Genomic DNA, 22,721 nt, shown 5'->3' on the forward strand with positions numbered 1-22,721 from the left:
GTTCCTCAAGTCCTGCCTCGGACCAGGTTTGCTCAACGCTATTAATAACAAAACCAGGTGATATGTTCCAGAAAAGAATACTGGACCACATCTATCAAGGCCTGGGAACTGTAAAGATATCAGTGGTTGGGCTCATAACCCAACTTCTCTGCAATTTCATACCACCTCTTTGTCCTCCAAGTTCTGCAGATTGGAAATTAGCAAGTCATTTTCCCCACAGAAGAATTACAGGAGCAAAGGCATCAAAGACAGAGAGATGACCGATTCTCAGGTCTACACAAGCACCTGAAACACACTTAAAATGCAAAACAGCATAACTAACAATTTTCTGAAATTATGCCAGTCCTTGGCCGGTACTTAGAACTGAATCCTTATATAGATATAGATAGGCCAAGTTCAATCTATCCAATATGTTAGCATATATGCAGAAACCAAGGGGAAACTACCGATTTCAAACAGGACATACCCAGCACCTGTAAACTGTAAAATACTTCTGATCCATCCATTGCAATGCTGATGCTTCTTGTGACTGTTTCTTTTGTCTCTGTTCAGCAGCACCCAAACACCAAATTTTCTTTGCCCATGAGCGTGCTGCACAAGGAGGTGGCAGGCAGCATTCAGAAGCATACCCTGGCTAGCCAATTTAGGGACCTGTAGCAGCTAATCAGCAGCACAAGCAGCTCTGGATAATACCTGGGATGATCTAAACTAGAGCAGTAGAAACACCAAAGTACAGCTTGATCCCCCATCCTTCACTGCTCTTTGTATTGGAAATTTAAAGCTAGCTCAAATCACTGCTGTTGCTAAAATCATATTCCTCATATTCCTACTTTCCTCCTCAGAGCTGGCTATTTTCACTGAAAAAAAAAAAAATGTTTTGTTTTGCTTTGTTTTTCTTTTTTTTTTTCTATTACTTTTCTTTTGGTGACCTTAACTCCTGCACTAAAAAACAATAAGCAAACAGCATGCCAATAGACACACGTTATTTTTCTTACAAGGGATTATGAGTATTAATCTACTGTTCAATTATCATAACACAATAATGAGTAAATGTTTAATATTTGAACTTGATGATTTTGAGGGGAGATGAATAGAAGGAATAACTACTCTCATTTTTTTTAATTATTTTTCCCAGAATATTTTTCAGAATCACCAGAGGAAACTATTCTTGAAATTACATGCTCCAGTCCAGAAATGCCAAAATATTTCATTTAGACATTCTGTAATGAAACTTTATGTATTTTCATTTCAAAATACTACCTTTTTTTTTTTTTTTCAAAATATCCTTGCAACAGAAAGAAAGTGGAGAGTAAAGTCATACTGTAATCCAAAATATATATTTTATTTCATGCCAAAATATGGATGTAATCTGAGAGGTTCATATCTTCTTGAAAGGGAAAGAAAGTGGCTGCTTTAGTTCTTGCTCAAGCAAATTATTTTCTAATTGTTTGCTTTGGTTAGCAAAGCACAAAGAAGAAAAGCATTGATTCATCCACCTCTTCAAAAAATATTTTTTTTACACGTCATGACTACAAGATGTCATATCCCCAGAAAGCAATGATATCAACGCAGGAATCTTACAATTTCAAGGACTGAAGAGAGCTTTTGGTTCCACTATGACTGGTGTAAAAAAGGAAAGCAAATCCACTCCAATTTTATGGAAGACGGAAAGGTAAGTTTGCTGAAAAGTTTTGTGGGATCCTAACTCTGCAAAATCCTTAAAGTCGTTTCTTTACAAGACTGCATGGTCACCATACACCCGGATCTTCTTCCATCTCCTCCAAAAGGAAAGCAAATCACAGACAAATCATGCACAAATCATGCACAATACAGTCTGCTCAGCCACTTCAGAAAAGTACTCAGGATAATCTCCTGATAGCTGTGGACCTCCCACAGGTACAGTGAGCAAACTGCACACAATATACCCATTCTGACCACATGTATTTAATGGGTATTCTTTCTTATGTGGAGGTAATAAAAGCAAATTAATAATTGTTTCTATCACTAACAGGCAATGCTTGTTTTATATCACCAATGCCATCTAAATCATTGACCACACACCCAATTGTTAAATGGAGATACAGTTATGGATGAAGAATTTCACCATTTTCTGTTATTTTATTGGACTTTGTCTTATTTATATAAGAAAATAGTCCACTTAATATCACAATATTTAACAAAACTCTCCACGTTTCTCAAACTGATGTGCAAAAAAAAAAAAAAAAAAAAAAAAAAAAAAAAACAGAAAAAAAATCTACGAAATCAAAGCAGGTGCAAAAAGCTTGCTTATATTTTAAAAATTTCTTGATAAATCTCTGGAGTGCAAAACTCTGGAGGCTTTTCATGAAGAAAATAAAACCAAAATGTCCAAGAAATATTTGTTGATAGCCACACAGGCTTGCAATTTCAGAATTCTCTGTAATAACTTTAGGTGAAATTTACCTTAATGAAGAAAATCCTATACAAGCCCTTCGATATCAACTTTCAAGTCCTTCTCCTTTTAGAAAGTATGTCACTCTTTAAACGATAAAAGCAAGGAATAACTGTGCTTAATTGTACCAGTAAAGTGCAAAGAAATGGGTCAATGAATACCTCGTACTTATGATTTTGTATTACTTTGAATCGACTGCTGCTATTACTCACTCCCCCAATAATAACATTGCATCATAGGCTTTGAAGACGAGAGGAAGGAATTTATCATTGAAAAGGTGAGTCTGAAACAGTGCCAGCCCTCATGGAAATTTCTTGACTTCATGTTATACATACCATAACATGTCTCAACCATGCCACAGACAACTTTCTCCATAACACAAACATCTAATCAGCGTCACCGGATTCTGTGACTTACGTCAATGTGACTACTTGTATAAATGCACATTACTCATATGAATAAGGGACTGAGACTTCAGTCAGTTCAGTGTTTGGAAACCCTGTTGATGCAAGACACAATATGGAAGTGAAGCCATTAAAAAGTCAGCAGTGGGCTACGCTTATCCCACTGGTATTTGAAGTGTTATTGGGACGGGCAGGAGAGGGGACAAAATTTTCCAGTTAGGGTGGGAAGGAAACCCATTGTTTCTGGTACAGCTGTGTTTCAACTCTGAAAATGCTGGGGTTTCTTGAACATGACCCTTGAACCATGCTGCTGCAGCAGGATGAAGATAAATGCAGTGCAATATTTTAACTAGCCATGATAATTTCAAAGCAGGCCCAGAGGTCGGTTAGACTATTTTCACAAAATAAATAAATAAATAAATAAATAAATTATGCATTTTTCTAGCGGATCTAAGGTTTGGCATCCAGTTATTACTATTAAAGTTATTATTAAGCTTGAACCTGTAAGCAAAACCGAGACCCACTGTATTCATTCCTGCCTCCAGGAATCTCTAGCATTTCTACAGGAGTTTCCAAATCAGAATGAAAAACTTGCTGAAAGAAATTTGTTGCGCAGCTATGTATTGGTCTGTCAGTTCAGAACTGATGGAAAGTTTCATTTTCATCTCTTGAACTAGTCCATCATCTTTGTTTTTGAATGCTGCATTTTGCAGTGGTATTACACCACTTTACAGGTATATGGTTTAGGGAGTCTAATGCTTCCTTCACTTCTAAACAATGTGCTCTCCTACTCTGAGCCTTGCTAGAACTCCTTTCCCATGAGTCAGTAATCTCTGTAGGTAAAGCAGAATTAAACTATGAGAAATATGTATTTATAAACGTAGAAATGTTTCTAATATAATTTTACTACTTTTTGAAAGTTCTTAAACAGACAGCACTGGCATTTCTAAAATGAAAGCTTTTAAGCATTTGAAACAAAGATTTGGTATAATGTTTCTATCAATTTCTATTCTATTAAAAAGTAATTAGAAGGATTTTAAAGGTGTATTCAAATTGTAAATCATATCTTTAACTTAATTGTATAAACCATAACAGGCTTCTTTTTACTTCCAAATGGGAACTGATTTAGTTTTTTTAAACTTAAAAAATTCTACAAGACATAAGATTTCTTATTTGGCTTGGACATGGATACACTGCATTTCCATATTAGGGGTATGCTGTATATTTAAATATATACACTTCTCTCATTTCATAAGCTATTTCTAAAGAGCAATATAATCTTAAAAGGTATTTCATGCTTCTTTTTTATGCATGCTGTAGCTGTCCTACTAACTCCATCTTCCACCATAATATATAAAAAGGAATTCTGTAATGGACTCATCTTAAGGCAAACAGATAAAAGACTCCAGTTATCCTAATATTAAATCTTGCTTGATCCTTGACCACTGAAATATAATCAGAGAAGAAGATGGAAATTATTTACATATTGAATGAAGCAAAATAATATCCTCTACTATTTTGTTTTTATTTGAATGGAGTAACCTGGAGTTCTTTTAATCAATATTATTATTTCGTGATAGTATCCAAAGTGTATTGGACACTGTGTAACATAAGGATGTAGAATCTGCACTGCTACTCTTACCTAGCTTCCTCTTTCTGTCTGTTAGCTCATTCCCTTCTCATAGGGATGGCCAGAGAAGTGGTTCTTGACCAGGATTCAGCAGCTGTTGCCTTTAGATTTGGGTGCATGTTTGCATTCCCTTCTAATTACATTTTCAACTGAGACACTGAATGACCCAGTGTGCTTTCAACGTTCTCAGTGGGTCTGCCAGAGTATTTCAACTCTCCCACATTCATCTGAAATTCCAAAAAGACTCCCAAAATTTGAGGCATGGCAGCAGCTGATCCCTGCTTGCTCACCATCAGGGACAGGGCTGGCAGCAGCACTGCAAGCCCTCTGCCCCTGCAACGTCTTCTCCTCTGCCCGTTGAGGAGTCAATGTGCCATGGGACAAACAGGGGCAGTAAAGTGCCTTGTGGTGTTCTCCATGAGGAGCAAGGGACTGTTCCCCCATCACATTTCTGGGTTTTGGTTGTTATTAAGAATGAACAGTTCTAGGCCTGAAAGCCAAGCATTTTATATACTGGTCACAATACCATCTAACTATCTTGTTTTCTGTCTAACATAACACATAGGGTGCCATAATTTGTTATTTTTGCATTTAGTTGACCTTTTCTCCCCATTTAGACTAATATTATAAGCATCATAGATTTTACATAACTGTTAAAAGCACCTTTGCTTTACTTCAAATATTCTGAATAAAACTTTATGTCTCTGCAAGGTAATTTTCTCTTGAACATTAGATTTTTTTTTTCTTTCTGCAACATCAACGAATTACTTTACAAATGGAACAGACTAACCACCTTCCTGTTTGGCAGCGACTCGTGAATCTACAGAATTTTACACCTTCTATTCTTCCTGACTGTGGCAAACACCCTTTGCTTAAAAGACTGTTCATATGCAACCAAAAATTATAAGATTTTTCTATAAGGTGCTTTTTAAATCTTAGACTATTTGCTCATCCATTATGCAATTAGTATAAGCAGCAAATATTTGCAGCTTTGAACAAGCATCTAGGGAGTAGTCATTACAACTGGCTAAATTACCTCAAATTGATTAGCAATCAATTAACCTGAGGGAAAATTATCTAGAATAGACTAGCGGAAGAGGAAGAATGAACTCCCTAACGGCCCGAAGTGGTATAGTATTTAACAGTCACAACCCTTCAGGAAAACAATGGGAATTAGACCTTCCCAGCCTGCTGAAGTCTATTCAGCACTCAACCTCTTATAGAACTGGACCTTTAACTCCTTTGAAATCCCTGTAACAATTTCAGATATTCTGATACAGACTTTTTTTTTTTTAAAGATGAGTCAGTTCTTCTGTATGAGAGTTGCTAATAATAAAGACAACAGGTTTCTGAGTCATGTATATGCAATAATGTTCTTTACCGGAAACATAGCATTGATATATGCAGATAAAACTGCAGACAAATGATAGCATGTGATGGTACAAAGGCTTCATTGGCAAGGGCTTGAGAAAGCTGAATTGCTCACGATTAGTGAATTATGCAAAATGTCCTCAAGGAGTGATGATGCTATATGCTTCAGAAAAATTGTTACACTCTTAAATCAGATCCCAACTTTTTTCTTAATTTCTGCTTCTTAAGGCATGTGCATGCTTAAATTCACAGATAAGCAATGAAATTCAAACGCTTCATTTTAATGTTCACCCTCCTACCATAATTGCATGGCTTGTTCCTGAACATTCACAATTTCTGAAAATTCCTGGAGAGACACCAACAGATTTCTTATTCCTAAAAATTAAAAGTAAATTTTGGGAACACCAATGCAATTGGTGGCTGAAATAAGAAGGGATAATCCCATGAACCATAAGTGCTCTTTGGATGAAAAGGAATTGAAAAATGCAAAATTGTCCCTGAAGTCAGTTGGAAAACTGAGTGCGCTCTGTGCTTCTGAAAATCTCACAACCTGATTTGCAACACTGCAAATCAAACACTTGCCAAAAGTCTTTTTATAGAGTTGCTGAGGATCAAGAATAAACACAGCTATATTGTAAAGTGGGTTCCAATTAAATGCAATCAATTTGATTAGTTTATGTCTTAACCTCACCAGCATTTTACCATCAGTTTTTATGTTTTGCAGATTCTAGATGCTGATAGGTCGTCTCAATTCCCCATTTTTTCCATTACCAAGGTTTCATTATGCACGTTAAGCATGTTTCCATTTGCCTGAGGTACACCAGGGGCAGGGAAGCATTTTTCAAAGATAACTCATTTAATATTAAATGTCAAAATATTACTCACTTCTTTAGCAAGATCATGCAGCTGCAACCTGGAGAATTAATTTGGGATGGTGTCTCTGTGGAGTTCAGGGCGTTGGTCTAAGCATACCTTTTGCTAAACAAAAAATCATTGACTGTATGGAACTAACTAAGGAGTAATAATGAACAGCTAAACATATAAAGGAAGTGTTTTTTTTAAGCCAGAAACACTGTGATTAATTATGGATAAAACAATGAGGGGAACCGGGGAACTTCTCATTGCATAAGGTAATGAAATAAAGTCAATTAGCATGATAACAAAAAGTAGTAATGACTTCAGGCTTTGTTTTGAAGATTATCACCACAGCATTTCACTTCTGCACAAGCAATCAAGAACACATTGAAGAAAAGTAGCATGAGCACCCCACACTTTACCAGCAGAAGATTAATGTAGGAGGAAAAAAGTAGGCTGTTTATACATCACCTGCTTCCCTGTGTTTCACTGGGGACAATTCCTCTCTTACATTCATGTAAACCAAGCTAGATCCAGCCTGCAAATGACGTGACCAAGAATCTGTGTCAACTGAGCATCTTAGCTCTTAGAGTTAGCCACAAAGCCTTCCTCTTCATGGCAAAAATTAAATTATACCCTGAATTCCAAGCAGAGGTGTTTCCCGCTGCCTGCACAGATAATTGTTACAGGACCAACTGACACTGTCCATCACTGAATTGTGCTTTTGTAAAAAGAGTACAATACAAGATGACAACAGAACAGTCCTCCTGTGGATTTCACTATTTATGTTGCTATTTGTAGGTTAAGACTTGAGTGTTGTGGGTTTTATTTCTATGTTTTTCATTGCCTACTTAGCCAATTCCTTTCTTCTACATAGTATCAAACTGGGAAACAAATCTTTTTTCTTTTCTTTTTTCTTTTTTTTTGATTTATACTCTTTTAGAGGCCTTCTATGCATAAAAGCCATTCCAGAAAAGAGGCTGAGTGTGAATTTAAAATAGAATAGCCATTGCTGAATAAAACCATATGGAGATACTTTGATTTTGTAATAAGATTGTCCAAACTGATCAGTCAGATACAGTAACTGTGCTTCCAATTTACATCCTTTCTTATCTTGAAAACTGTCACAAGTTCTTAAACCCAAACTGCACAAACTCTCACAATGCAGCATGTTGGTACACCTAGCACAATGGCATTGCAGTAGGCAAAACACTGTCACCTCACAGACTCACTCCAGCTCATTCATTACAGAAGCGGAAGGAAGGAAGGAAGGAAGGAAGGAAGGAAGGAAGGAAGGAAGGAAGGAAGGAAGGAAGGAAGGAAGGAAGGAAGGAAGGAAGGAAGGAAGGAAGGAAGGAAGGAAGGAAGGAAGGAAGGAAGGAAGGAAGGAAGGAAGGAAGGAAGGAAGGAAGGAAGGAAGGAAAGGAAATTAAGAGGATTTTGAGTTATCCCATGTTTCTTAAAAATTGCATTTGAACACGATAATGGCAACCTGTTTGCTTATAAAACAAGCCAAGGCCAAAGTACTCTTTAAAATGATAAACCAATTCATGAGCCTAGGAACCATTTCAGTCCCTCTGTTTAGCTCTGTTATTTAGCAAAAGTGTTTAAGTTATCTAGACTTATTCACAGGACCTAAAGTTTCATCCTGAAATCCAAGCCTTGCAGTATGGCCTTTAGAAATGCTCTTCTGTTAAGTCTTCCCACTCTTTTCCTGCAAGTGTCTTCTTCTATATCATCTTTCTGCTGGAAAGGAAACAATCCTTTCTTTAAACCCAAGATTTTCTCTCAGGACTTTTATTTTGAAAATTGCTGCCTCTGAGCCATCAGGTAATTCTTGAAGCCCCAAAACATCCTTTAACGTGTTCTTTTGGGTTCCCATGCATTTTCTTTTTCTTTGACCCTATGCCTGTAAAGGAAAATAAACACCTCAAGAATGCTCTTGAGGTTTGCTCTACAGCTCCCCTCTAGTGTTGGCCATATGCCAGGCTTCTAGGTGGGGCTTTATAACCCTGGGATGAACTAAGATAAATTTGTAGCACAAGCAAGAAGAAGTTGGCAATGCAATACTTGCTTCCATTTCAGAAAATGGCAAACAAAAAAAAAAAAAAAAAAAAAAAAAAAAAAAAAGGAAAGAAAAAAGATAGCTTTCTGATGGCTATATACAAATCCAAGATTTGAAGCTATACCTAAGAACTGCCTAGTGCTAGTTGCTACAACCAACACAGTCCTACCTGTCAAGGTACTTGAGAGCATGGTGATGGGTAGAATATAAATACATTGAATTTCCTATGAAAATGATAACCTCTGGGGTGCACTTCATGGACATCATCCATGGTGGCACAGCCACCCACATACAGGAAATGACTTCCCTGTTTCTGACAAATCTTTCCTTCACCATGATTTGGCTCCCATGTACATGGCTAGTAAATGCTCCAAGCCATAAAAATTTAGCGTCTTAGCAAAAATGTTCAATTTCCAGAGAATCCTTTTCCCTAGTATGCAGTAATGATTAAATATAGAAAGTCCTGCAGTTCCTATACAAAGACTGGGAAATTAAACAAAACAAGAACAGAACTGTTCTTAACCCAGCAGAAATATTTCAACACTTGCCTTTCCATTGGCCAAGTGGCAATGTTTTCATCTATGTCCAATCTGCACAGATGCTTGTGTAGGAACTGATGTCAAAGTCCTTTAAACTGAGGTGTATCTGTTAATATTACGAATGGAATTAACATAGTTTGAGGACCCTTGAGGACAGGTGCATGGAGAGGGTGTTTGGTCTAAAGGACTGGCTGAAAAGCTGTGTGTATATAATCCGCCCAGCTCTCCAGACAAGAGCTACATTTCCTAAAAGCCAGCACAATCCAAACAGAGCCTCACTTTGAACTGCTTCAGTTCTTCTCTCTACTGATCTCTCACACAGTTTTGTGGGTCATGCATGGTTTTGGGAACATGTAGCGTTACTTTGTCCTGGCTGGTTCCAGCACTGCCAGGTAGCTGCTCACACTGGCACTGTGCTGCTAGCTGACAAGAAGTATCACCACGCCCTATAAAGTACATTACACAGTCCAATGATTATGCAAGTTAAAGAAAGAATTATTGCTGCAGGAAAAAATAAGACTTCATTATAGAAGAGCAAATAAATTCATACTAATGTCTGCCCATTTAAACTTTAAAATTGTATTTATTTCAAATTTATAATGAACGTTTCTCATGAGGATATTGAAATTTATAAATTTCTCTAACAGTTGTATATAAATATCCAGTATTTCACTTTCAACATTCACTAACTGGTAATGACAAAAATTAGCTGGGATAGTGCCTATTTCCAGCCTAAATAATCTAGGAACAGCTCAGCCACCTTATAAGATTTGACCCAATCTGCTTGGCTTCATATCCTATCTCTTACAGTGGTCAACACCTGATTTCCCTGAGGAATCAAGAAGGTCTCACTTGCTGCAACGTGTAGTAATTTAATTCCCACAATGTCTCTTCTTTGTCTTTACAGTCAAGTATTGCCTTGAGCCTGGAAGCTCAGAATTCCCTCTCTTATTTTGTTATAATCAGCTCTAATTCTAGAGATGCTTTTTATCTATATTTGTTGGATTTCTGTTAAAAATGTTTAGTTTAAAATTTACTATTGATAAATATTTTCCCTGGTAGTCCCTTGGTGTTAAATGCTGTCAGAATCCAAACATAAATGAATTGTGAATAATACTCAACAGACAACAAGTTTCGCACATGCAAAGTAGTTCTTTAAAAATTTCTCTTTCCCTCTTTACTGATTGTCTAAGAATTCCTTTTCCTTTATCTGGCTTTGTGACTGATATGTTTCACCATTTGACACTTCATGGCAAATCAGACTATTGTATTTTGACAAGGTGGCTCCACTGAGAATTCAGACTTTAAATAATATGATTTTATTCCAGCCACCATTATATTATAACAAAGAATTAGCATGAGTTTCACCAATTCATTGCTGTACACACCTTCATAAAGACTTTTGCTTGATTAAAGAACATGTGGTTTGGCCTGAAGTGGTGTGATACTCTGATTGTGTTTTTTTGTCAAGCATTAGAGAAGCTTCTTCTAATATAATAGGTATTGCAGTCACAAAGATTAATAACTTAACATGATAAAGCAATTACTGGAAAAAAAGTACAAGCTCTGCATATACTATGTCTTAATAAAGCCTCAGCATTCAAAGTAGAAAATTACTAAATTATCTTTGAAATTATACTATACAAATCACAGTAGTTTATTGCTCCACAAAATTGTAGTGGAGGGGTAAGTCTTTTTTTGTAACAGATTTAAGAAAATTCTGACATTTCTAATCCTCTTAATTAAAACTCTGCTCTCATGACTCATTCATGTCACTTTAAAATGTAGACATTTATCAGGCTAGGTTGTGGGTGTGCGCTGATACCATGATTTACTCTCGATTGCTGGCCAGACTTATCAGTTAAAACAATTTAAAACACATGGGATATTTTTTTTTCTCAACCACAGTCTAACAGTCAAAAGCGAAATGGATTTAACCCCTACAGTTTGAGAGTTGCGTGGGATTTAGCCACACAGCTCTCATTAAAGTCAACAGAAGTTCAAATCCTTGGGTGTGGTATGGCAACCTTCCACGCAGCTCTCACAAAGCTGGAGGCTTTGCGTGCTGGTGGGGTTAAGACAGTGGGTAAAAATGCCCTCTGTGATGGGAGTCACTGCCATTGCATTCACTTCAGGGGAGAATTTGACTTGATGCCTTGGCTGCTGGGCCAATAACTGACTGGTGATTTCCCTCTGGAAGTAGGGAGCATGTGGAGCGTAGGCCACTTTGGAGTAATCCACTTCTCGTAGCTACTCTCAAAGCCAGCCACCTATAACACACTGTGCCAGCTGTAATTGGTGGGTGGTCTGAACGGGAAGACTTACATGGGGCTCACTGCTGTGATCAGACTGCTGGTCACAAAGGCACAGCCTGTAACCCAAGCAGTACCAGCCCTTGGCAGCAGGAGCAAAGATGCAGATGAACCTCATAACTGCTAAGATCACTAGCCTAATGCAAGCAAAACCCATCAATTGCCAAGACCCACTTAATTTGTCTTAACAGCTATTATGTTTATGATCTATAAAAGATCTGCTCCTTCTTTACATTCAAATGCAAGTCAAGGTGTTGATGTTGCTCTTTGAAAGCCATGGGTGGAATCCTGGTCCCATGGAAGTATGTGGGAACACTGCCATGAAAGACTTCACCCCACATGTGGGTCTGGAGATATACACCTTCCTAAAACAAACTTTCCTAGAGGGCAAAGCGATTTTGAACTTTCTAAAAGGCTTGCAGCAATGTTTCAACTTGTCCCAGGCTCTACTCCTTTTGCATATTTTCTCAGTTTTGAAGAGAGCTTGGGAAAGACTTCCTGGAACCGATGTGTAAAAACAGGCTCTGACTCCTGCATTTCGGCATCTCCAGCAACTCCTGCTGAGTTATCTGAGCACAGTTCTGGGCTCTGCCTCAAATCCGCTCTGTGACCTGGGGTAAAGTTGCTTACTCTCTCTTCCTCAGTTTTCCAATCTTAAAACACAGCTGATAATGCTTCCTTTCTTCTGTGTCATGTCCTGCCTACGGAGACCATCAGCTCCAGGAGAGGGTCTCTGCTACAAGGCCCTGTTTGTTTCGTGCCTACAACACAGGGCTGAGATCCCACTGAAGGCTCTAGGGGTCCCGGGCTCCGGGCCAAGACTCGGATAATCTTGGCTTTTGGTTCAAACAAAGGTTCTCTCTCCTCACAGGCCATCCCAGCCATTTATTTTGCCCTGTGGTGAAGTTAATGCTACATGTGTGATGTCACAGCTGTCTCCATGGCTACAGGTTTATGACTTCAATGTAAAGTCAAATGGAAGGAGAAGCTCAGGGACGTGAACGAGAGCTCTTATTCAAATCAGAAACATCTGACAGAATAACAGAGAAGAGGAATGGCCAAGAAGGTACATTTCTTTTATTGTTATACATGTTTGTGGTTTCTTCTTAAGTTTTCAACAACGTGTACTTCTTCCATCACACGTTTTAATAGCTACTCTTCCACTTACGTTCCCTTAGTTAAAGTTGTTTTCTTTCTTCTTTTAAATAAAAAATACATTTAATACCATTTGTTTAACTAGTTAATGAATGCCTTTGCCTTTTTTCAATTAGGTTTAATTTAATAGGAGTAAATTTGGACTTCAGTATAGTCTTCCTTCTGATGCCAAATATGAATGATACTATTTCTGAACAAACAGGGGAACTGTTAAAACTGTGGCTTTCCATACTTAGCAGAATAGTCTTTCAAAAAAGAAAATAAAAAACCCACATCAAAGTTTTTTGAAACAGATTTAAAAAAAAAAAAAAAAAAAAAAAAAAAAAAGATGCAAGAAGGCAAAGCTATTATAGAATAGAAATAAGTATTGGGCAGGGTAATGTAAAGACTCAGAAGCTTTTCATTCCTTTTTTTTTTTTTTTTTTTTTTTTTTTTCTTGGCTTGTTTGCTGAAAAACAAGTGAAACACAAATGCCTCCTCAAACACAGATGTCTCTCTGTGGATTAAGGTGTCACCGAGGTAAAGTGACAAATCATATGGCTCAGTGTTTGGTGGGAACCTTCACAGGAGCTATCCCTAATGCAGTCTCTACAAGGAACTCCCAGGAGCATATAAAGGTGGAGATGAAGCCTAAGGGAGGTCTATGAAATTCACCATCCATCTTCGTTAGCAAGTCTAAACACAAAAATTAGTCAAGTCAAAGACCCTGAGAGCCACACTAAAGTTGGGATGGATGGTAATGCTTATGGTCCATGTTGCAGTTTGATCCACTGATAGTGGATGCCAATAATAAAGCCATTACTCTCAGCTGGAAAATTCTGAGGTAGCTACTGTGCAACCAAAACTGACTAGGTTTAACGTGTCGTGTCTCCACTACCCTGCCTGTTTCACAGATAGTTGATTGAGTTAGTTAATTAAGATAAATAGTTAATTAAGGCTGCAATTTTCAAAGAAGCCACAGGAATTAGGTAACCAAATTCAATGAGATTTGGGTACTTAACTCACTTGGACTCCTTTGAAAATCCCAGCTATAAATGCTCACCTCTTTAGTTGCAATTATTTGTACTCACAGAATTCGGGGTGCAGCTGTTTATAAATGCAGAACGATGGCTACAAGAGCAGACATGGCATGAGAACAGAGATTTGTTCATGAATAACATAGTACATAAATGCATATAAGCAGTGGTCATACATTTAAAGTATCCTCAGAGGAAAAATACCAGTAGAGTTAGTAATATCTCTGGAGCTGGTAAGAGCTTCTTAAGCCTACCTAATTAAAATCAATTAGATATATGTACTCATACATGTGCACAAACTAATAATATATATATAAACTTATATACATATGTGTATGTAAAAGCGTATGCATGTATATAAAGAGCCAGATGTGAGCATGGGTGCAGACAGCTTGTTTTTGTATGCATTCTTTCTTTGCAAAATAGCAAATTGCAATAGTATTTACTACTGGGAAAAGGGGCAGCAAAACTGCCATGGCAATGTCCGTGATCTTACCAAAGCACATGAGGAAATACCTTTTTTAACAAGTATATAATATAGGCAAGATGGAGGTAACCTTTATTTAAACAATATAGAAGTAAGAACTGTAGCAAAAGTATTATCAAAACCAGTAACCACGTGATGGATTGAGAAGTGGAAATAACAACCTACAAATACTCTCAACAAAACCTGACACCACGTCTTGTACCTGACTGCCAGGCAAAGGGATGAAAGGAACAGGTTTATTTGATAAAGGTTCCAGGTGTTAATGACAAAAATATGGCACAGACATTCAATTAATCCTTGGTGCTGGCTCCCACTAAAGCCATTGGAGTTTTGGAGGGGCACTCTGAGATGAGCAGTTAAACCTTGACCCTGCTGAACTGAGTGACAAAATACAGAACCTGTGACTGCCTTCCCCGAACATAAGGCAGCTGCATAATTGCACCTTCTGATCCAGCAAAACTCTTACACATGCATAACCTTAGGCCTACAAATGTCATTGAGACTATGCATGTGCTCAGAGATACGCATGGGCTTAGGCACTTTGTTGTGTAGGGAATCTCAAGAGGCAGGATATATCCCAAGGCCAAAGAAGTGGGAGTGAAGAGCACCCAGCCAAATTCTGCTCATTAGTGGGCAACATGTTTTGTTTTGTTTTTCTATTGAAAACTGCCAGGACTTTAATTCCATGTGTTCACAGCAAGACTGCTGGCCCATAAACAAATCCAAAATATACAAAAAGATCAATTTCTTCTAATAAGAAGGGTCAGTGACTTTCCATTAGAGTGAGTCACTGAGTTCTCCAAACCCTTAAGGTGTAGTAGAGCAAATGAAAATGAGGTTAGCTGTGGAATGCAAACAGATATATGGCATATATAGAGTTTTAGCTTCACTCCAACATCCATATGTGGCTGTAAAATATAGCTTCTTAAATGTAAAATGTATAGATTTCCCTCTGCAACAAAGGCATAAAATATCTCACTCCCAAACAAGTATTTGAGCATATGAACATGATCTTTCACTTCATCTAGGACTACCCACCCAGTAAACCAAGCTGTATTCTTTCTGGGTGGCTCAGAGAATAGCATATTACAGTGGAAACACCCATTTATTTCATTTACTGCCATTTATAATATTTTCCACTATTTGCAGATAATGAATTCATCCACTTTTTGCCAAGATTATGCAGCCTGTTTTATAGCCAAAATTATCCAGAATCCTTTCTAAAAATGTGTTACCCTTCATTTTCCATGATTTCTTAGTGGTTCTCTTGGAGCAGGACCAAAATCAACCATATTAACAATGCACAGCAATAACTGAACTGTCATGCTCGTACTCTCCTAGCAGCAGGAAGAGTGCCATCAAGCTGGTCCCTAAAGTATGCACAATTCAAGAACATAACTGCTCAGGTTAATTAAAGCCATTAGATGAGAAGTGAGGAATTGCTTTTGGGGATCTTTCCTCTGTGCATTCTACAATGATCTTCTCATAAAGGTAGACACATTTCAGATTCTCTGATGTTTTCTTGGCAGCACTGACTCTTCAGTTCTCCAGGATGAATTGCATTTGTAGAATATAACACAACAGAGACCTGCAATGTGGAACATGCCTGAACAGCTCAGCCCCTGACCCTGTAAGACTGAGACACATCTTTAACTACACACCACGAGTAGCCTTCGAGATTGGACAGAGTCGCAGACAGTGGGTCATGCAGGCACACCACAACCCAGCCCGTGCAGAGACACACTGAGACATGAGCGAGACAAGCGGGGGACAGTGGAGAGGGACAAGTCTCTCTTCCTTCTGGGATGCTGGGATGATGTGCATTGGATTAATGCTCATTTCTTCATAGACAACTTCCCTCTCCCTTCACTGGCTCGGCTCTGCTGGCATGCTGGGGAGGGTGGAGCTGCAGCACCATTTCACTCCCTGCTCCATGCGAGAGCAGAGGAGAAACAGGCCAGTCACATCTGCTCTTCCCTTGTGCAGGGTCTGGCAGCCTGCAAATCCCATGCAGGGGAGAAAGAGGGCTCCTTGCCATCACCAGGCTCACAGCTGGGCCCAGCATGTAAAATGAAGCACATGCAAATCTTTGCAGGAATTCCTTAGTGCTCAGCCTGAGGGTTTGATCTTGGAGTCAAGAAAATCAAGCTCAGGACCCTAAATGCCAGAAGCAATCCCTGCCCAGAGGTTCCAGTGGTCAATGTGAGCAGCGATAGCAGACATAATCACAGCAATAATTACAAACAAAAGCTAAACAAAACAAATTCACTTTCTTTTTTTTTTTTTTCTTTTTTAACAATTTTATACAAAAAGAAAATGAGTGCAATAAATATACTAACAGCCAAGTCTTTGTTTCTTAACATTATCACTATTTTCTTTGGCACCACTGGGGATCTCTTAGCGGGAGCTAAGAGGAAGGAGAAACTCTGGCCCAGCAAGAGGCCCTGTAGCAGCCAAAATGAGTTCTTCACCCAAATCACCACTGATGTGCAAGGCTGGGGCTGGGCAGCTGGCACTGAACAAGTTAACCAGCCACCGCGCGGGATCTGAGCCGGGGGGGGAGGCAGGGAAGCCACACAGCAGGTTGAGTTATGGCCACTGCAGCAAAGACAGGTTGTCGTGATATAATGAAGGGTTCTTAGCGCTGACAACCGACAGCACCGCAATAAATAGCGATGCTCCAAACTCGTACTTGGATTCCCATAAATGCTCTGGACTTTGCCAAGAGCTCCTTTCCCTTTGGCCACCCCATTATTCAGATTTACCATACGTAGCTGGTTGGGGACTTCATAATTTCTCCCTTCCTCTCCATGCAGCCACCCCCACCACACTTTACCCCTTCCTATCCAGATGGATCATCCTTCACCACCCAATCGGGCCCGGCTTTGACTTCCCCAGCTGACCCAAAGCACAGAGATTTTCTCTTTCTTTGGCTCCCTCCCAGTAGTATCTCGAGGCCCCAGTGCACCCAGCTGATCTCAGCGGAGCAGGTTCTCAGTTGATCAGCTTTATTCTGATGGGCTTGTTTTATCTTAATCTCTCTTGCATGAGTTTTCTTTCTTTTTTCCTTTTTTTTTTTTTTTCTTTTTTTTTTTTTCTTTTTGCCAGGCCCTTTAATTCCCTTTCTGGTTCTTCTCAGGGTCTCCAAGTTTCAGGCACTTCTCTAAACACCCGCTAATGTTTTGACTTTTGATGGTTAAATTTAAACAAAACTTAAAAGCTTTTCCAACTATTTTTACTCATTCTCAGAGTCATTTATCAATCTCATGGAGAGCCTGGATTGCCCCTGTATAAATGGATCTCCCTGTTCATGCATAGCTAATGTGTAACCTCCTTCATCCCACATACAAAGATGAGAGTGTGGCCCCTTCTGGGTGAAGCAACTAGAAGCCACTGAACCTTTCCTGCGCAAATCCTAACCACTTCTAGGATATCTCCTGTCAGACCCACCACTAAGGTCACAACCAGTCCAACTCCATGCCTTCGAAGCACCTAAGGTGTACCTCGGAGCAGCTGCCGGGATGCTATAACATATTGTGGCTGCAAAAGTCATCATCTCGCCCTGGCCCAAAAGGCACCATGTGGTTGACACTGCAGCCTGGCCAGCTGCATGCCAGCTCTGCCCATGTCAAAGGTGTATTTCCTTTCACAACCTTGCTGCAGGCTGCATGAGCTACATGCCTGCTACTCCTCTTGTCTGCCCAGTTCCCCCAGCAAAAATTCTGACTTGCACTTCTTGCACTTACGGGAATCGCAGTGAGGCATATGAGAAAGAAATGTGCGGCCTCTCGAATCCTCTAAACATTGTCCAGCTGCCACTAAAAAGGTGTCCTGACTTGAATTCATTTTTTATTTTATTTTTTAACACACAACTACTCAGTGCTTTTGTACAAAGCCATAGGAATTTTATTCTTGGACCAGCAGATAACCACAGCACATCTCTCCCAAGTTTCCAACCCCACAACCATTTTTCTTAATTTTGAAACTTTAAAGGAAGAATGCTGCTTTGGCTTCACAATTTTACACAACTTGCTAGAACCACGGGAGAACGTTACAATACCAAGCCACATGAAATGGAAACATTCAAAAAGACCTTTGGGCTGGATCCCCTGCTTCCACTCAAGCTACATTCAGCCCATGACTGAAGAGTGTCTGGCTTGGGTAAAAGACAGTTTTTTTGTGACCTCAAGTCCTGATGGCCAGGAAGAGCGGTTTGACCTCCCAGTGCAATTAAGAACTGCATCAAATCTACTGAGGCTTGTGTCCCTGACTCAGGGCCCCCCAGAGACCTCCTGACAGATAGAGATAACTGAAGCCCTACATACTGGGCTGCACTCAGGGACCTGGAAGCTACCCCAGCTCGCTACCCACCAGCATTTCCCTAACACCTTTGGCAGGAGGCTCCCAAAGCTGGCTCTGTGGGTTTTGCTGCCAACATAGCAGTGTGCAGAGACCAGAGCCATTCCAGCAAACTGTTTCCCCTAAGAGGAAATGAAAAGAGAGACTGAAGCCACTGGCAAGCCGTACATTAGACATTTTGGTTAAAGGCAGCTAGACTGCACTTTGGAAGGACTCCTTTTTGCAGAACGCTTTGTTCTCCTGTGTGCATTGTACCCCTGCAATTCACTGCTCCAGTTATAGATCTTTTAGTTTTAGTCTTCCAAAACTGTAGTTTGCTGTCAGAAAATTCCACATCACAACGGGGCTCACACTGCAGCAGAGATGTCATACCGAAGTGAGGTGCTCCTGCAGGCTAGCTGGCTCAGGCAGCACACTTCAGGACACAGAGCAGCCATAAGAGCAGCACAGCAATGTGTATGGAGAAAAGCTTGGTTAGCAGGCGTCAAGAACAGAGATTCAAGAGAGATAGACTTCCATATGACAGGCCTGTATGAGAGTCTACACAGTCAGGTACTCTGACAACGGAGCTGCTTTGGTGAGCCCAGTGTTTAGCCTCAGCCACCTTGGTCTGAGCTCCTCTGCTTCCCGGTCCCCTTGCCTTCAGAGGAGCAGACAGCCACAGCCCCACACTAGTCAGGTCAGGAGTCCACGCCTTCATGCTTGGCACTAGGAAAACACATCACAGTATCTGCCCCAACAACCAGAAAAACACTGCATGTGTAGACTGTATGTGGACAAGTGAAACACGCAGCAATTCCGTGACCTGCGCAGGGTTACGGGACCATCCTGAAGCACAGCACTGCACCCAAACCTATTAACTCCCAGCCCACTGCCTCCTGCAGAAGGTCATTCTGCCTCCTGTTCAGAACACAGTTCAACACGAGTTGAGCTCATCTTACAACATTCCTTCAAACAAAACAAAGTCCCCCAACCCTGGACTTGAAAATGCTTTACAACATAAATGCTATAAATACAGAGAGAAGCAAGAGCAGGAGCAGAATGAACGTATGAAACAGAGGCAAGATGATTTCAACCGAGACAGAGAGCTGATGAAGAGATAAAGGAAAGTCTTTCCAGATGGCTGGAGCTCTAAGAAGCCTCTTATGCTGAAGCTGGCCATACTGAATAAAGACAGAGAAAGTTTGGGATGATAACTGGGCTCCACCGAGGTCCCAGAAAAAATGTTCTTTGCAGTAGGTCAAAGGTTCTTCTTATAGGCAGACTGCTGGCAAGCCCTCAGGTGATGATGAAAGTGAGAAAGACCCTACCTGTAAACTCAGGTCACACAAAGACAGCCAATGCAATCTGGCAGAATCACTGCAACTCTTCTGGGAGTAGCCACATGAAGTGCCCATAGCCACTTAGAGGCAGCAGCAGCACAAACCTTACCACAGGATAAATGCCTGAGCCCTCACTCAGCCACCCCAGGTGGGTTTTGCAGCCATGTCTGAGTCTGCATGGGTCTGAGTGTTGTGACCAATACCACACTCAGACCAGTCTGAAGTGACCTCTGAAGTGCCCATACAGCGGCACTCACGTCTGAGTCAGCACAGATGGATCTAGGGATATTGCAGAATCCTTTCCCCACAACAGTTACTTTGTCTTCCTCAGGTTTACATACTTGGAAATGGCTGAGAGAAACCTACAGGCTTATATATTTAGAAATGGCTTTTAAGGGCTCTTTTTTGTCAGATTCCTCACCTGCTCTGTCAGGGTGTGCTTTCAATGCCTTTCATATTTCCCATGAAAGACTGTAAGCTCCCAAAGCCCCAGCATATCTGCCATCTCAGCACCATCAGGAAAGAGCTGATGAGAATATGATTGCCAGTGATGACTGTAAGTACTTTGCAAACACAGGAAAGCATGTTCTGCATTAATTGCTCAGCTATTTCAGCCAATTTGGCACCATGACAAATGCAACTGGTTGCATCTAACAAGCCAGGGGATTGGGAATGATTTTGTTTTAGTACAGTATGTCCAGGGAGAAATATCAACCATTAATCCCAGGTGACTAGTTTCTTTATAAATATATTAGCAACATAATGGAGGGGTTTTTAATGGGATTATAACCACACAAGCAGACCCCAAGCAGCTGCTCTGCTAGTCAAAGGGAACATGGCTGACAATAAGACTTAAGAAAGTGAATGAGGAGAAAATGACAAACCTCTGGCGTGGCACACTTAAATGACCTTGCTGCTTAAAAGGAATTGGATCGTGCAGCATACATGAAAAGCAAAGCAAAGATGCTTAAAGCAATCTCTTTGGGCATGCTCATCACCACTTTCTACCACTGATCCTCTGTCAAAAGCAGAGAAAATGGCCAAATCAAGAACTCATCTTTTCATATACTGAGAATAGGTTTTAAAGCCAAAAAGATTTTGCAGATTCTCTGAGTAACTGAGGAGTCATTGTCAAGGATGGCAGGGGCCATATATTCTCACACAGCCTTTGTGCTCCCCTCTGCAGAACTGAAATAATTCACTCTGGATACAAATGAACAGCTCAGTGCTGTAAATATGAGTGCAAGCACATGCTTGAGTATGCATGTGTATATGTATACATGTAAATATACATACAGAAAAGGAGGGACAACCACGAGCCTGTTACTGGGAAAGACAGCACAACAGCATAAGATGGAGAAAAAGCAAATCTTATTCAGGAATCTCTCTTGAGACATTTTACAGGAGTGTTAAAATCACATCCCTGATTCTGTCCACAGTAATGCCTGCATTCCCTTTCACACCATTACTTTAACTGGGAGGTATAAGGATGGTATTGCAATATACTCATATATATATATATATTTGAAGCTATCAGAAGTAATGATAGACAACTGTCTGTATAAATGGCATGTCCACCTCAAAATATAATGCATATATATTTTTTTCAAGTCATCACTTTTTTTGTAGCTTGGTGGCATGATGCTGAGGGTAAGATGTGGCTCTCTGGCTTTGAAAGGAATACAGTATGGTATAACTCAGGACACTGGTTGGTGGAGTCCCTTGGGAGGCGGTTCTGAAGGGCAGAGGGGTCCAGGAAGGCTGGGTGCTCTTCAAGAGGGAAGTCTTAATGGCGCAGGAACGGTCTGTCCCCACGTGCCCAAAGACGAGCTGGCGGGGAAGAAGACCAGCCTGGCTCAACAGAGAATTGTGGCTTGATCTTAGGAGGAAAAAGAGGGTTTATAAGCTTTGGAAAAGTGGGCAGGCCACTAAGGAGGACTTTAAAGAAGTAGCGAGGCTGTGCAGGGACAAAATTAGGAAGGCCAAAGCTCATCTGGAACTCAATCTGGCTACTGCCGTTAAAGATAACAAAAAACGTTTCTATAAATACATCAACACAAAAAGGAGGACTAAGGAGAATCTCCATCCTTTACTGGATGTGGGGGGAAACTTAGTTACAAGAGATGAGGAAAAGGCGGAGGTGCTCAATGCCTTCTTTGCCTCAGTCTTTAGTGGCAATACTGGATGTTCTCTGGATACTCATTACCCTGAGCTGGTGGAAGGGGATGGGGAGCAGGATGTGGCCCTCATTATCCATGAAGAACTGGTTGGTGACCTGGTACGGCACTTAGATGTGCACACGTCGATGGGGCCGGATGGGATCTACCCAAGGGTACTGAGGGAACTGGCAGAGGAGCTGGCCAAGCCACTGTCCATCATTTATCAGCAGTCCTGGCTATCGGGGGAGGTCCCAATCGACTGGCGGCTAGCAAACGTGACGCCCATCTACAAGAAGGGCCGGAGGGCAGACCCGGGAAACTACAGGCCTGTCAGTTTGACCTCAGTGCCAGGGAAGCTCATGGAGCAGATCCTCCTGAGAGTCATCACGCAGCACTTGCAGGGGAAGCAGGCGATCAGGCCCAGTCAGCATGGCTTTATGAAAGGCAGGTCATGCCTGATGAACCTGATCTCCTTCTATGACAAAGTGGTGGACGCTGGGTGGACGAGGGAAACGCTGTGGATGTGGTCTACCTTGACTTCAGCAAGGCTTTTGACACCGTCTCCCACAGCATTCTCCTCAAGAAACTGGCTGCTCTTGGCTTGGACTGGCGCACG

General features: G+C 40.5%; 1 long non-coding RNA gene across 1 annotated transcript in view; it reads right to left on the reverse strand.

Moving 5' to 3' along the window:
- Positions 1 to 18,929: 18,929 nt before the first annotated feature.
- LOC311434837 overlaps positions 18,930 to 22,721 on the reverse strand; it is a 42,548-nt gene continuing 38,756 nt past the window's right edge. The window contains exon 4 of the long non-coding RNA XR_014691761.1: positions 18,930 to 19,039. This is a non-coding gene — a long non-coding RNA (uncharacterized lncRNA). The remainder of the gene's footprint in view (positions 19,040 to 22,721) is intronic.

The sequence above is a fragment of the Aythya ferina genome (assembly GCF_964211825.1).
Source record: "Aythya ferina genome assembly, chromosome: 3".
In the NCBI taxonomy this organism is placed as follows: domain Eukaryota; kingdom Metazoa; phylum Chordata; class Aves; order Anseriformes; family Anatidae; genus Aythya; species Aythya ferina.